Genomic DNA, 14,784 nt, shown 5'->3' on the forward strand with positions numbered 1-14,784 from the left:
GTGTGCTCCAATCAGATATGTCCCTCTCCAGGAGCTGCAGATTCAGTGCCGTCCTTTGAAATAAAGTCTTCTGGGGGGAGGGGCAGGTGTCCACGCAGTAGTTGGGATTAGGGCCGGCCCCCAGACCGCTCCACCGGTTCCCTAGCTTCATTGGTTTTGCTGCTCTGCAGAACCCAGCCTATGTAACGAAACAGATAACATCATTCAAAATTGTAATTAATAAACAAATTTTAAAAATAAACATAAATTGACAAAAACCATATAACAGCATATGCAAAGGATAACTAAGTTGTAGTTTTAAGTAAGTCACTCATCTAAGGGAGGAGGTCTGCTGGTGGTCGTCTGAGGAGAGCACTTGAATTTCAGCATCAGTCCTCTGGCTGCCTTGACTACCCTAACAGGGACTGTAGTGTTCCCTAAGGGGAAAGATGTTCCCAGAGTTTTTATTCCTTATAAGTTGTAGCAAATTTATTTGTTAATGAAAAATAGGAACACATGATGCTGAATTAAATAAGTCAATCACAAAAGAATATTGTGTGAGATCACTTATAACAGCTCAAGAAAAGGTTTTCACATACGGAAACCAAAAACAAAAGCATTCTTTGGCACCAGAGTTGGGAGGGGAGGAAGAGCAAATCTGAAACTACAAGGCAAATGCGTAATGCCCTGGGTGAACGGCATTATGTGCTAGTTCAGTCCTGGGTCTGCCAAATGCAGCACACAGTACGAGGGAGGTCAGAAACCAATGATGAAATTAAAGACAAGGCCACAGACATAAATAGTGTTATATGCACACTTCCGTGATAACAGTCATCTAGTGGGGTGTGTGGACACACAAGCTAAACTGTGGGGAGAAGAATGAGACTATACCTACAAATATACAAAGGGGTTTAATAAAGTTTACAGAAAAAAATAAGAAGATAATGGATATTTCCCCCAAAACTTTTAGAAGTCCTCTTGAGTAAATGGTACAGGGGCCATGTCTGCTTTCTTCTGGTTACACAAAGGAGGATAATCCAACTCTACAGCAGCCCAAGTGCCCCAGGCAGAAGTCAGCCAGGCCACCATCCATCTTTACTCTGTCCTGACACCAGCCATTCCTCCCACAGTCTCAACCACATGGGTCCTTGTTCCATGGGCTGGGAAGGCCATCCCTCAGACTCACATGCGTGACATAGTTCTTTGGCTTTGACTCACGATCTGGGTGCTGCAGCCTGTGGTGCATCTGCCACCTCCTCGACTGATGGCTCTTCTTTCATTTCTTGTGAATTGGGATTAATATCTTCTCATTTCCTGATGGTGTCAGGATTTTCTCCCTCTTCCTGAGATGGCTCACTGACATATCCATTGGAATGAAAAAACTGGACAATCCTTCTGTTAGTGTTTCACACACTCTGTTTGCATGGTGCCACCCTATTTGTTACAAATACTTACAAAGTCATGTATAAGGAACCCAATTATGGAGTTTATTTAGTCTATTTATCATGGACAGAAGAGTCATTCCAAGTAATTTTACTTCACCACACCCCTCATCTATAGGTTTGACAGAGGATATTTCTATCTATGTATCAACCTATTCTGCAAATAGGGAGCCCCAGTGGTGTAACGGTTATTCACTGGGCTGTGATCCGCATGGTCGGCAGTTTGAAACCACCGGCAGCTCCTCAGGAGAAAGACTGGGCTTTCTACTCAAACAGGGATAGTCTCAGGAAACCACAGGGCTTCACTATGAGGCAGCATTGACTTGATGGCAAGAAACTGGAAGCAGCCCATATGTCCCAACAGTGGAAGAATGAGTAAGGGACATACACACAATGGAATACTATGTAGCCCTAAAAACGGTGATGAAAACATGAAACACCTCATGATATGGAAGGACCTGTGTGGTAGTTACACAATTTCATGTCAATTTGATAAATAGAGTGAAGGGTGGAGTCTAGCCTGTCAATCAGGTCACAACTTGATCATACTTCCTTGTGGATGTGGCCTTCTCATGAGAATTCTGGGAACTTCCTCTCTTTCTCCTGAGAGGTGGCCACATTCTCTCTCTGCTTCATAGGCCCTGGAGATGCTTCCACCACCATTGGACCCACAGGACTTTCCAACCATTTGCCTGTGATGTAAACTTATCTCATACATATATGAGTGTCTGGATTTGTTTCTCTAGTCAACTCAGACAAACACAACCTGGAAACTGTAGTGCTGAGTGAAGTAAGTCAATGACCAAAGGACAAATATTGTATGAGTCCAATACTATAAGGAAAAATAGCAATGAAATCTTAGGGACCAATTCCTGAACAAAAGAGTAGAAGGCTACCTACCAGCCATGACCTACACATCACCTCCCTTATTCGCACTTCACAAGAATTACCTTGAAGGAAACCTCACATTGTCTGGGGTCACTCCTTCAAGAGGGAGAGGGGGAGGGAGAAGACCATCCACTTGATGCTGTACAACATTGAGACAAGGTTGTGACAAATCAATGGGCCTTCCACAGGAATGGAAGAAGAACAGGGAAATCAAGTTAAGACCCAGAGGAGGGGAGCACCTACATTTTGGAGGAGACACTGATATTTATGTTGGTGAGTGTGATGGGTGAATGGGGAGAACCAACCTCACATTGAGAAGGGATGCTAAACAATGATTGTAGGGAACCTAGGGGACAGTGGACCAGATTGTAGGTTCCTGGGTAGACACGATGAATATGTTTCTACCCAACCTTCAGTGAACCACGCCATGGACTAAGCACCATGATGACCTTGGACGCTGACCATGTAGGCAGCATGGCATAACCCAAGGCTACACCAGAAGGACTTAACATAGAGGTTCAGCTGAATGAACTGAGCCCTGCTTCAAAGTTGCCTGCACCCTTGGACTGAGGACTGGGGAACTTGGATGGGAGGGGAACCAGAGTGGCTGCCCTCATCGGACCTTGGGGAAACTTCCAGCTTGGTGGGTATCCAATGGGAAGAGACCCAGAATCATATATTTAGTACTCAGTGCCGCCTCCCCCCCCCCTCCCCCCGCACCATTTTATTGAAATGAAAGGTTTTGATCTGTTGGGCAGGGGTCTGCACTTGGAAGAATTGATCCAGGACATTTTCCTCTGGTACCAGTCCCCATGCTTAGGGTACACAGAGCTCAGTGAAATGGTTGCTCAAAGTGTGCTGGGCAACAGCTCGTGGCGGAACTGTCCTTGCATGGACTTCTCAAGCGGACGGTGTCTGGAGTGCTGTATCATTGGAAAAATTGTTGCTCTCATCAGTGCAAAGCACCTTATACACTGTAGGGATGATTGGCAGTGTTTTACTTTTTTTTGTTCCTATGGTTTTTGTTTTCCTGCCTTTTGTTTTGTTTGTTTGTTTGGTTGGTTGCTGTTGTTGGTGTGTTTGGTATTATGGGGTTTTAGTTTTTGTCATGATATGGCCCCCAAAGTAAACCAGAGTCATTCATAACCGTGGACAAGCAGATGGATTCTGGGCTGCCACTTAACTGTAACCCCAATCCAAAAACAGTTAATTCTGATAACATAGCCCAGCTCAATACTCACCTTCATGAAACAATCACTGAAGATAAGGGTGCTACTGCAAAGTGTGGTGAAGAAAGCAGATGGTGTCCCACTATCAATCAAAATAGTGTCTGGGGTCTTAAAGGCTTGTATTCAAAGAGCAGCCATCTACATGAGACATCAACTAAGTCCACATGGAAAAAGCGCACCGGCTTGTGTGATCCAAAGATGACAATAATACAATCTAAATATGACAAAGGGAAAGTATTAGAGCTTAAATTGTGAACACCCAATTTGTAGAAGGGTATGGAGGACAGTGGGAACCCCAAACCCATTGTGGCAGATATATAATCGTTTGTCAATTTGAGGATTAAGAGTGTAGGGGTGGAGTCTAGGCTGTCAATCTGGAGATAGCCAATGAGACTTCTGTGTGGGCATGGCCTCCTGAGAATTCTGGGAAATCCTGAATTTCCTCCTTGGACTTGGGAGAGTCTCGCCTCACACCCTGGGAGACATAGCACCTGACAGGACACATGGGCCCACCCTGATGCAGCCCTGGGTGCTGGAAAAGCCATGCAAAGACCCCTGCTAGCACTGAGATATTTCCAGTGCCACTGGATCCAAAGACTTTCTACCCATTTTTGGCCTGTGATCTACATTTGGCATCATTGCATGTGTTTCGTGAGTTTGAAGAGGACTTTATAGATTGCTGTCAGACATATGGGCTAATATTGGACTTATGGGACTGGGCTGAGATGTTTTCTCAATGTTCAATTGCTCTTGTATATAAATCTATTTTTTTTAATTTTTAAATTGTTTTATTAGGGGCTTATACAACTCATCACAATCCACACATACATCAATTGTGTAAAGCACATTTGTACATTCATTGCCCGCATCATTCTCAAAACATTTGCTCTCCACTTAAGCCCCTGGCATCAGGTCCTCATTTGTTCCCCTCCCTCCCCTCTCTCTCATGAACCCTTGATAATTTATAAATTATTATTTTCTCATATCTTGCCCTGTCCGACGTCTCCATTCACCCACTTTTCTGCTGCCCATTCCCCAGGGAGGAGGTCACATGTAGATCCTTGTAATCGATTCTTCCCTTCCAACCCATCCTCCTCTATGCTCCCAGTACTGTATTGCCGCTCACAGCACTGATCCTGACGGGATCATCCGCCCTGGATTCCCTGTGTTTTCCATTCCTGTCTGTACCAGTGTACATCCTCTGGTCTAGCCAAACTTGCATGGTAGAATTGGGATCATGGTAGTGGGGCAGGGGGAAGCATTTAGGAACTAGAGGAAAGTTGTATGTTTCTCTTATACACATCTGTGTGTCCATGGACTTGTTTCTCTAATCTACTCAGAATAACACACCCATCTGCAGAGTATCTAGTCAGATTAAGCCTCTGGCAGATTCCTTCTAGCAACAGGCAAGGGTCTGGAACAGTTTTACTATGAGACAGAGATCATTGTAAACTTGGTTATGCTGTATTGAACTTGATACTTGGTCAGTTGATCTCCCTCTTGACCCAATCTGAATCTGTTCTAGCCTCAAGTATTTCTTGCTTTTTCTATGACAGAAATTTCTTTCCTGGCTTTTTAAATATTGATGGTGGTTACTTCTTTCTCGTTTCTCATTATCTTTATATTACTATTATTCTCTCCTTGCCACTTTATTTTGGTTTTGTTTGTTATAGTTTCTGTTGGGTTTCCCAGTTTATGAAGCACAGAAGGAATAGATACATAAAGATTATAACTGATGCAAGGGTTTATTGGGAATGTGGGGGTGGGGTGGGAAATAGGGTAAGGGACTATGGGAGCAAACAATGAATATGAGAGAGGGGAGGGAGCACTAGAACTGATTGTGATGATGTATACACAACTCATTTTAAAGGGGATTTCACCATGGAAATGTATAATATGTGAATACTATTTCAAGAAAACCACACACACACACACACACACACACACACACACAAAGCCAACTTGACCAATTGTTACCACAGGTGAAGGAGAAAGTTGTTGCCTAGGGTGCATTGAGTTTTTGCCAATGGTGGAGAATAATTTGGGAAAGGATATTAATAGTGGCTGTGCAGCACAAAGAGTATAATCAATGACACTGAACTAATTACAAGCAGAAGTTGTGGAATTGGAGAATGTTCTGTTGTGTATATATCTGCCACAATTAGAAAAAAAAACCCAATAATTACATGACTAACAATGACTACAAGGAAGAAGAAAATGTTCTAGAATTTCATATGGTGGCAATTGGACAACTCTTCTTAATATGATTGATTTATTGAATTGTGTGCCATGTGCATGAAGTGCTAATAAAACGGTTTTAATTAATTAATTAAATGAGTGACAGTCACTGAAACTCACAGGGACGGTTTTACATTCAAGGAGTAGCAGGATGAATATGTCATTGTATCTCTGGAAACAGCTTAAATGCCCAACCGTAGAAGAATGGATAAAGAAACGGGTACAGACACACAGTGGCATACTGCGCATCACTGGAAAACACAGTGATGAAACCACAGGACACTGACGGCATGAGAACAGAAGGGCGAAATGCAGGAGGCTCCCCGGGATAGGGCGGCGAGGGCGGGAGGATGAAGCAGGGGACTGACTAGAAGGCTGACAGGTACGGACTCGGTGAACGGACGGTCCACTCCACAATCAGGAGAAAAGCAATGGAGGTGGGTATCGAGAGGGGGAGGGCTGTGGATGAGTGGTTTGAACTGTTGAGTGCAGAGTCAATGGTCTGAAATGTAAATCTCCCACCTAATTCTCACACTCACACACACAGTAATCAAAAAAATAAATCCATTCACATCTAACTTATACCCCCAAAGGACCAATCGAATTCAAAAGCTAATTTAGAAGTTCCCCTTCTGGATCAGTGAGGAACACAAAATCCTTTTCTCTGGTTCCAACATGCCTGTCTTCTCAATCATGTAGGCAGTGGATGTTCCACTGTCATTTTCTCCCCACTTTCTTAGTTATTTCCCAATCTTACATTGAATTGGGAGAGGGGAAAAGAAAATAATTCAAAGTAGAGCACTGTTTTTCAGATTTTCTCTGGATCACAAAACAAGGAATTAGGGAGGAATGTCACCAGTCTGCAGTGTTTGGCTGGAACCCATGTGTATTTTCATTGGCTGCCTGCACCGGCCAGCAAACTCTCAGCTGATGAGGGAGCCCTGGAGGTGCTGTTGGGTGGGACTGCGTGGGGCCGCAAGGTCTGCACTGAAAACCCACCAGCCACCAGAGGGGGAGAAATGAGGCTGTCTGCTTCCATAAACCTTTCTAGCATTGGAAACTATGTAGGAGCACTAGGAGGAGAATTGACCTGTTGGTAGCAAGTTTTCAAACACCAAACTGCAGTTCATAAAAAGAGCCAGCAGATGTCACGGTTAACCGAATGATCTTGTGCTTGAGCAAGCTTAGGGATGTAGGATAGGAAGGGTACAAAGGGTACAGTTTGCCAAAGAAATTCTCCTTGGACAATCTTTGCAACCTTTGAAGACTGAGCAGGTGTATTATTATGACGGAAAACATTCCTTGGCACAACTTTTCTAGCCTTTTTGCACCAATGCACTTTTTACTTTTTAAAAATTTCATACTAAGTCCTCATGATTACCCTATGTCCTTGGAGAAAATCTATCAAGGTTATCTTTTGGATGCCCCCAAAAGTCTTGCCAGAACCTTCTGAGCTGACCTCTGGTACTTAAATTTACTTGGCCTGGTAGATCCTCTCAGAAGCCACTGTTCATATCTTAGCGTGAACTGTTTTATGTTGTTGATGTTGTATACCATCAAGTTAATTCTGACTCAGCAACTTTACAGAACAGAGAACACTGGCCCACAGGGGTTCCTAGGCTGTGATCTTTATGAGAGCATATGGTGAGATGGGCCACTTTCAGATGACTTTGTTAGCCACCGTCTTGTAACACACACCAAATGATTCAGTGGGGCCATGAAAACATGTTTGGACGCTAATGGAGTGACTGGTTAATTTTGCCATCCCACAAGGCTTAAAGGGACTCCTCCCAGATGGGGAGGGGAGACCTGACTACAGAAAGGAGGAAAAGGGAGTGGAGGGTATCCTTTGCACTGGGGCTTCCTGCATCGGTGCTCCCTGGACCTAGGAGACAGAGCTGCAACACCAGAGGACCAGAGAGAGGCCTGCTTGTGGGCATGGCTGAGAAGAGGTTGCCCTAGTCAAAGACCCTTATCCCGAGTCTTTCCTGACAAACCAGTCACCATGAGTTTCATCTGTGAGTTCTGTACGGCTCTTGAAAGGAACTGCTGACTCTAGCAATAGAGAAGTGGAGAGCTCTGTGTAAAGGCTGGTTGGTGTCAGAATTGTTAACAAGGTTGGCAAGAGTCTGAGACCCACCTTATAGGAATCAGCCTTGGGCTGTTGGTGATCCTCTCTCAGAGAAGGAAGCGTGTCTCTACCACCCCATGCCATTTTTACGTAGCAGATCACTGGGTCTTTTTGCCTCTGGAACCACTGGTCGGTGTGAACCTCTAACTTTTCCATTAGCAGCCAAACAACCTTTCTGCCACCAGCACTCCTCCTGAATTAGTTTACTAGTTTATTTTCCTAGTTAGAGAAAGCGAGTTGAGCTGCAAACCTTAAACTTTAAAATCGCCAGCTGCTCCTTGGAAAAAAGATGGGGCTTTCTACTCCCATAGAGTTACGGTTTGGGAAATGCAAAGGGACAATTCTAGCCTGTCTTACAGGGTTGCCATGAGTTGGCATTGATTCAGTGACAGTTTGGTTTGGTTTTCTAGGTAAGGAAAGTTAAAGGCTGAGAGCTCATTTTAATTGATAATGGTAAAATATGTAGATTCAAGGCACATATAATAAGTAATGTCTGAGTAGGTTTTCCAGACAGCTAAGGGTACATTGTACCTTGAATGCTGTGATTTGTCTTTTGACATATCAACGTGTCTAGGCCACAGTCCCTGGTTATTCAAGCAACACCAATCTACTGCTGGTGTGAAAACTGTGGTAGATATTAAGGTCCATAGTCAACTGACTTTAAATTAAAATTATTACACATAATCCGGGTGGGCTGGATTCAATCAGCTGAAAGTCTTTGGAGGCTGAGAGAACGCTTTCCTGATGAAGAAATTCCACCTGTGGACAACACAGTCTGCCCATGACAGGATGTTCCAGGCAACCCTTCCTAACAGACTACCCTGCAAGTTTGAATTTGCCCAGCCAGGTCCCACAATCACATAAACCAGTTCCTCGCAATAAATTTATCTTTGACTGGTTCTATTTCTCTGTTGAAACCTGACCAATGAAACTTCCAAAGGTGAATTACACCATTCCGTCACTCTACGAGAATTTGTTCGGGACCTAGGTGATGCAGTGAGGGAAAGTGAGCTTGGAGAGAGCTGTAGCGCTCCGTGGTGAGCTGACATGACTCGGGTGTGTACTAAGTTTTTACCATTGTGTTAGACAGGGTTGTCTAGAGAGATAAAACCAGATTGCTGATAATTTTATATTTATTTATAAAGATAGATATATATAACACAAGAAATGAACTGTTAAATTATAAACAGATATATAACACAAGTAATGAACTGTTAAATTATAAACAGATAGATAGATAATACAAGAAATGAACAGTTAAATTACAAAGCAGTACAAATGGCTCAGTGCAACTCACTCATGTGAGAGAGTTGTGAGACACTAGCAGTCCTTCAAGTCTTGAGGGCCATCCGGTAGTCCTCTGTAGAGAGAGAGAGCTAGGCTATCTCAGCACAGGAAGCAAAACAGCCAGCAGGTCACCAACTGTCAGCCCTCAGCTCCAGAGCTGTAAATTTCAATCCTGTGGTCTTAAAAGGACCTCAACTTACAGTGACACAGTTCACAGGCTAGGCGTCCCACGGGTAGTGTAGCCTGTAAATTGAGGCACAGAACAAGCAAGGCAGCTGCACACTGGTCCGATGATCAAAGAGCAAGAGACAAGAAAGGTGAGGCTCACCGAGCCATTTATCTCTCCGCCCTTCAATTAATCCCACTTGTGTTTATCGGCCAGGCTGGCACAAGAAACTACCTCAAACACGAACATAGCAGTTCGGGGGTAGGTTAATGGGGGGAGGGGCTCCCCATTCATCTACATCTTGGGGTCAGCATCCCTCAGATCCCAGTGCCAGGGTGAGTTGAAGAAGGAAAACTCATGTTCCTGCAGAGCTCTGAGTTTACACTGTAGGTGAGAGACCCTAAGGCAAAGGATGTGGGGGTTACACCTCACCTCAGAGTGCAGGGAAGCGGGAAGAGAGTGTGCAAAGTGCCTTTATTCAGCGGTACTTGGCCTGACCCTTCTGTGCCAAGCTTTGTTCAAACTCACACAGCATGGCAGTCCTGTGAGCATGGGCGTCTGACCAGAAAGAACATTTCCTGCCCCACTAGGAACAAGATGAAGGATCTTTGTATGATTATGTTGTCTTAGGTAGTCATAGAGACAGAAAGTTACAGTGGTTCAGGACAGGGAGGAACGCGTCTCTCACATGGGGACAGTACTGGCAGAGAGGAAGGGACCCATTTTCCCAGCCTTATTATCAGACTATTTGGAGCCCAGTGACTCAGCTAGGGCAGTCTGGCAGAAAATCAGAAAGGCAGACCCCCTCCCAGCAATCTCTCATATGCCCGACACTATTTTAAGTGGTGATGGCTGCTGGTGTTAGACCAGCAGTTCTCAACCTGTGGGTTGCGACCCCTTTGGGGGGGGGGTTCAAATGACCCTTTCACAGGGTCACCCAATTCATAATAGTAGCAAAATGACAGTTATGAAGTAGCAATGAAACTAATGTTATGGCTTAGGGATCGCTACAACATGAGGAACTGTATTAAAGGGTCGCGGCATTAGGAAGGCTGAGAACCACTGCTCTAAATGTTATCCTTGAGTAAATGCTACTCTTTTGGTCTCAAATGTTTGATTATTTTAAAGCGTGCGCACTTTACTAATGCTACTGTTCCCTTTGAGAACATCTATTGTTTGGCTGAAAACTGAGTCCCCGACAGTTTGTTATAGTACTCTGTCTTCTCTAGCTGCCTTGTGAAATTTTCTATTCAGATATTTGACTTTGTCATTTTTTCCTTTTTTTGGTTAGCTATTCTATATTCAAGAGCAAGTTTCAGAGTATCTTCCGACATTCATATTGGCCTTTTCTTTTCCTTTTTCATGACTTTTCCCTTTCTTCGTATATGATGTCCTTGGTTTCACTACTCATTTGTTAGTTTCTTGTACTGTTGTGGCTTGTCTATTGTGTCTGTTGTGGTAAGCTCTGCCACCAGTCGTTCAAACACCAGCAGGATCACCCAGCGGATCAGCAGAGCTTCTGGACTATGATGGAGTAGGAAGGAGGACCTGGTGATCAACGTCTTTCAACATTGGCCAGTGAAAGCATTGTTTTAGGTAGTGTAGGTACATTTTGAACAAGACATTGTCCTTCTGGAGCTGATACTTTTTAAGGGAGAGTCACTAAAAATGTGTGTATAATTTCAGGTACTTCCTAGTACTGTGAAGAAAAATCAAGCAGAATAAGGGAAGAGGACTAGATGGCAGGTGAGGATGGAGAGAAAAGGCATCTTTGAGGGGATGGCATTTGAGCAGACACCTAAATGAAATGAGAGTGGAGATGTGAGCAGATACCTAATAAACCCATAGTAAACCGGCTATCAAAAGATATAGTGTCTGGGGTCTTGAAGGCTTGAAAAGAAACAAGCGGCCATCTAGCTCAGAAGCAACAACGCCCACATGGAAGAAGCACACCAGCCTGTGTGATCACGAGGTGTCAAAGGGATCAGGAATCAGGCATCAAAGAACAAAAAATCTTATCATTGTAAATGAGGGTGAGTGCAGAGTGGAGACCCAAAGCCCATCTGTAGGCAACTGGACACCCCCTTACAGAAGGGTCTCTGGGAGGAGACAAGCCAGTCAGGGAACAGAGTAGCAATGATAAAACATACAACTTTCGTCTAGTTCTTAAATGCTTCCTCCCCCACACTATCATGATCCCAATTCTACCTTACAAATCTGGCTACACCAGAGGATGTACACTGGTACAGATAGCAACTGGAAACACAGGGAATCCAGGACAGATGATCCCTTCAGTGAATCCCCTTTGCTAGGAACAATCTAACCATACCCATCAGAATAACCTTCACCAGAATCAGTCCTCACCAGACATGTGGGAGGGCTTCCAGTATCCAAGTGTGCAGCAGTTATAACTGTACAAGGTATTGATGAATTTTCTGACTGGCTATGACGCTCAAGAATCTATTAAAAAAACAACAACTCATTGTCATTCTGACTTGTAGTGAGTCAGAATTGTCCCTGAAAGACTAAATCTTGACGGGCATAGTCAGCCTCATGTTTCCCCTGCAGAGTGTCTGGTGGCTTCAAACTGTTGGACTTGCTATGAGCAGCTGAAATGCGTAATCCACTGTGTCAGCTACCAGAGTGTCATGTGTTCACGAGGTTGCTCTTAATGGTACACTTTGACTGTTTTTTTCTTAATCATTTTATTGGGGCTTGTACAACTCTTATCACAATCCATGAATACATCCTCTTTGTCAAGCAAGTACATTTGTATATTTGTTGCCATCCTCATTCTCAAAACATTTTCTTTCTACTTGAGCCTTTGGTATCAGGTCCTCAGTTTTTCTCCTCCCTCCCCGCCTCTCCTCCCTCATGAACCATTGATAATTTATAAATTAGTATTATTTTGTACACTTTGACTATTTGACCTTGACTTATGCAAGGCTGGATTGGAAGATGCACTCAAGCCTGAGATGGACTCAAGGACGTTTCAACTCCATTTAGCAGCTAATGCACTCAGTGGTCTAAGTCAGTGTTTCATTGGTACAATGTATTCAATGGCAATGTTTGTATCTGGGATAGGACTTAAAGATGTTATGACACATGTAGAAGTACTTATATGTGCAAACTGCCTTAAATGACTCCATGGACTTCAAGTGACAAGATACTAAAAGAGCCATCCATGATAAGGAAAAATTGTACTCTGAAATAAGACAGCTCTTGCCATCCTCATTGCAGCTGAAGGGGAGTGTTTACTTGTACCATAGTAAAACCTGATTGTCTTGACAATCATGCGAAGATTATTCTCCTTGTTAAATATATGCAACCTGTATAGTTTTGTCTTAATGATCCTCTTCTCTCATTAAATTACAAGTAATTGGTTTTCCTCTTGGGGTTAATAGGGGGGAAATTGGCACTTTATTTTAGAATCTTCATATTCCTCAGTGTTCATATTGTTTTAATTGTAAAATATTGTTTTAGTTAAGTTCAATGAATTTTATAGACAAATTTCTGTTTCAGAACCATTTGATCCTCCACATGAAATTATGATACATAGTTTGTCCTCAAGAATAATGTGTTTATAACTAACCCTACTGCCTGGGGCCTCTCACTCAAGTTCTGATTCATTCCTTCAAGGACAAATGACTGATCTATATATTTCAAAGAATTGAAACCTGATATTGATCTAATTTATAATCAGTCATTAACCCCCATACTAAATTACCCTTTCCTTGATATTTTTAATTGGCTACCTACTAAAATTGGCTCTTCACTACTTGATTCAATTTTACAAACTGGATTAATTCTCTTAACCACTATATTCTAGGAACTGGTCATTTATGAAAATTTTAAATACCTAAGTACTCCTTGCTATATACATTAAAGGTCATTCATTTTGAAGAAATGTAAATTCTTTAGTGAAGAGCTGCATAGGCTGATGCCCTTCTGCCAAGTATTTCTACTGATCTGTTCATGTGTTCCCATACCTCCTCTTTAATAAAAACTCCAGAAGCAGAGGTCCAAGCTATGGCATGTTGCAAACATCAGTGACGGTGCCTGACTACACGATACTATACTGACCAGGGTCTTAAATGCAGTTACCAATGAACAGATGACTCCTGGCTTCCTTTCATGGGTAATATCTTCGGTCTTAAAAGCCTATTTGGAATAGATGGCCATCTAATTAACATGACAAAGTCTTTTCTCATCCTGAAGATTTGATCAGAAGTGGGAATTATGAAGGACTTCAAAAAGCAGGAGCTTCTGCCAAAGATGCAGGTTGGCTTCCATTTCTTTTTCTTCTGTTGATTGCTTTCTAGGAGCCGAGTTTCAGAAACCAGCTAGCCAATGTTGGCTCAGAAAGCCTGCAGGCACCCTCCTCCTTTCTATCCCCTTCTCCTCTCCACATACGCCCAGAAAGAGCATTCATTCAGGCTGGCCCTGGAAATATCCTTAACTTGTTAAATGAGTCGGACTTTGTAATTAGTACAATAATGTTTAAGGGGTTGTGCCACTGTCTTATTTGTTACAGCATATTTTTGTGTCAACCAGTCAATCTTTTTATTTTCTCCAATCAATCTTCTTATTGTAAGATCCTGGAGCCTCTGTATTTAAGCTCTGTGAAAATTTCCTTTAGTTGCAGTCCTTTGATGAATCATTATAAAGGGCTGATCCTGAGTAGTTCTGTTCATAACTTTCAGTAGAGGCTTGTTTGCTATTTGAGTACTTATATACATATGTATTCTGAAGGCATAATAATGGTTTATCCCTTATGTGATATGCGAGCATCTCAAAAGCATACAGAACAGTATTGATGGTTACATTTAACCCATGATTTTATTTACTTTCTCAGTCTTATAAAGTGCATGTACCATGACCATTCTCACTTTACAGATGAGGATACTGGCTTATAAAGGTTAAATAAGAACTTGAGAACATTGAAAGAAAAAAGTTTGAACTTGGCGACTGGACTGGTTTCTGAAATGAATGAATCAGAGCAAAGTTGTCTAGTTTGCATAAAATAGTAGTCACTCAAATCATTCACGAATACTAATGTAAATGTTCATCAAGTAGAAAGGACGGCAAATAGAATTTCTGTCCTCTTTAAAAACAAGAGTTCCTTACCCAGAGATCTGACCTTGTTGCCTTCACCACAACCCCTCAGGGTAATCACAGCAGGTGTTAGACAATCATTAATGAGCAGGTCTCTGACCGCTGGACTTCGCAGCTAGGAGCAACGGCGTGTCCTGCTCAGTACTCAGCGTTTCGGACAGTTATATAACTAATACCCAGAACCCTGGGCTTCCTCAGGACTGAACTCACGCGCCGTGCTTGGCGAACGGAAGCAGTGCTATGGAGAAGTGCATCCGTCAGTGAACTCCTAGCGCGGAGCCCAGTGCCCAAGGCGGAGGAAGCGGCCTC

The sequence above is a fragment of the Echinops telfairi genome, unplaced genomic scaffold (genome assembly GCF_000313985.2).
Source record: "Echinops telfairi isolate 266 unplaced genomic scaffold, ASM31398v2 ScPeMD7_3;HRSCAF=10, whole genome shotgun sequence".
Taxonomy (NCBI): Eukaryota; Metazoa; Chordata; class Mammalia; order Afrosoricida; family Tenrecidae; genus Echinops; species Echinops telfairi.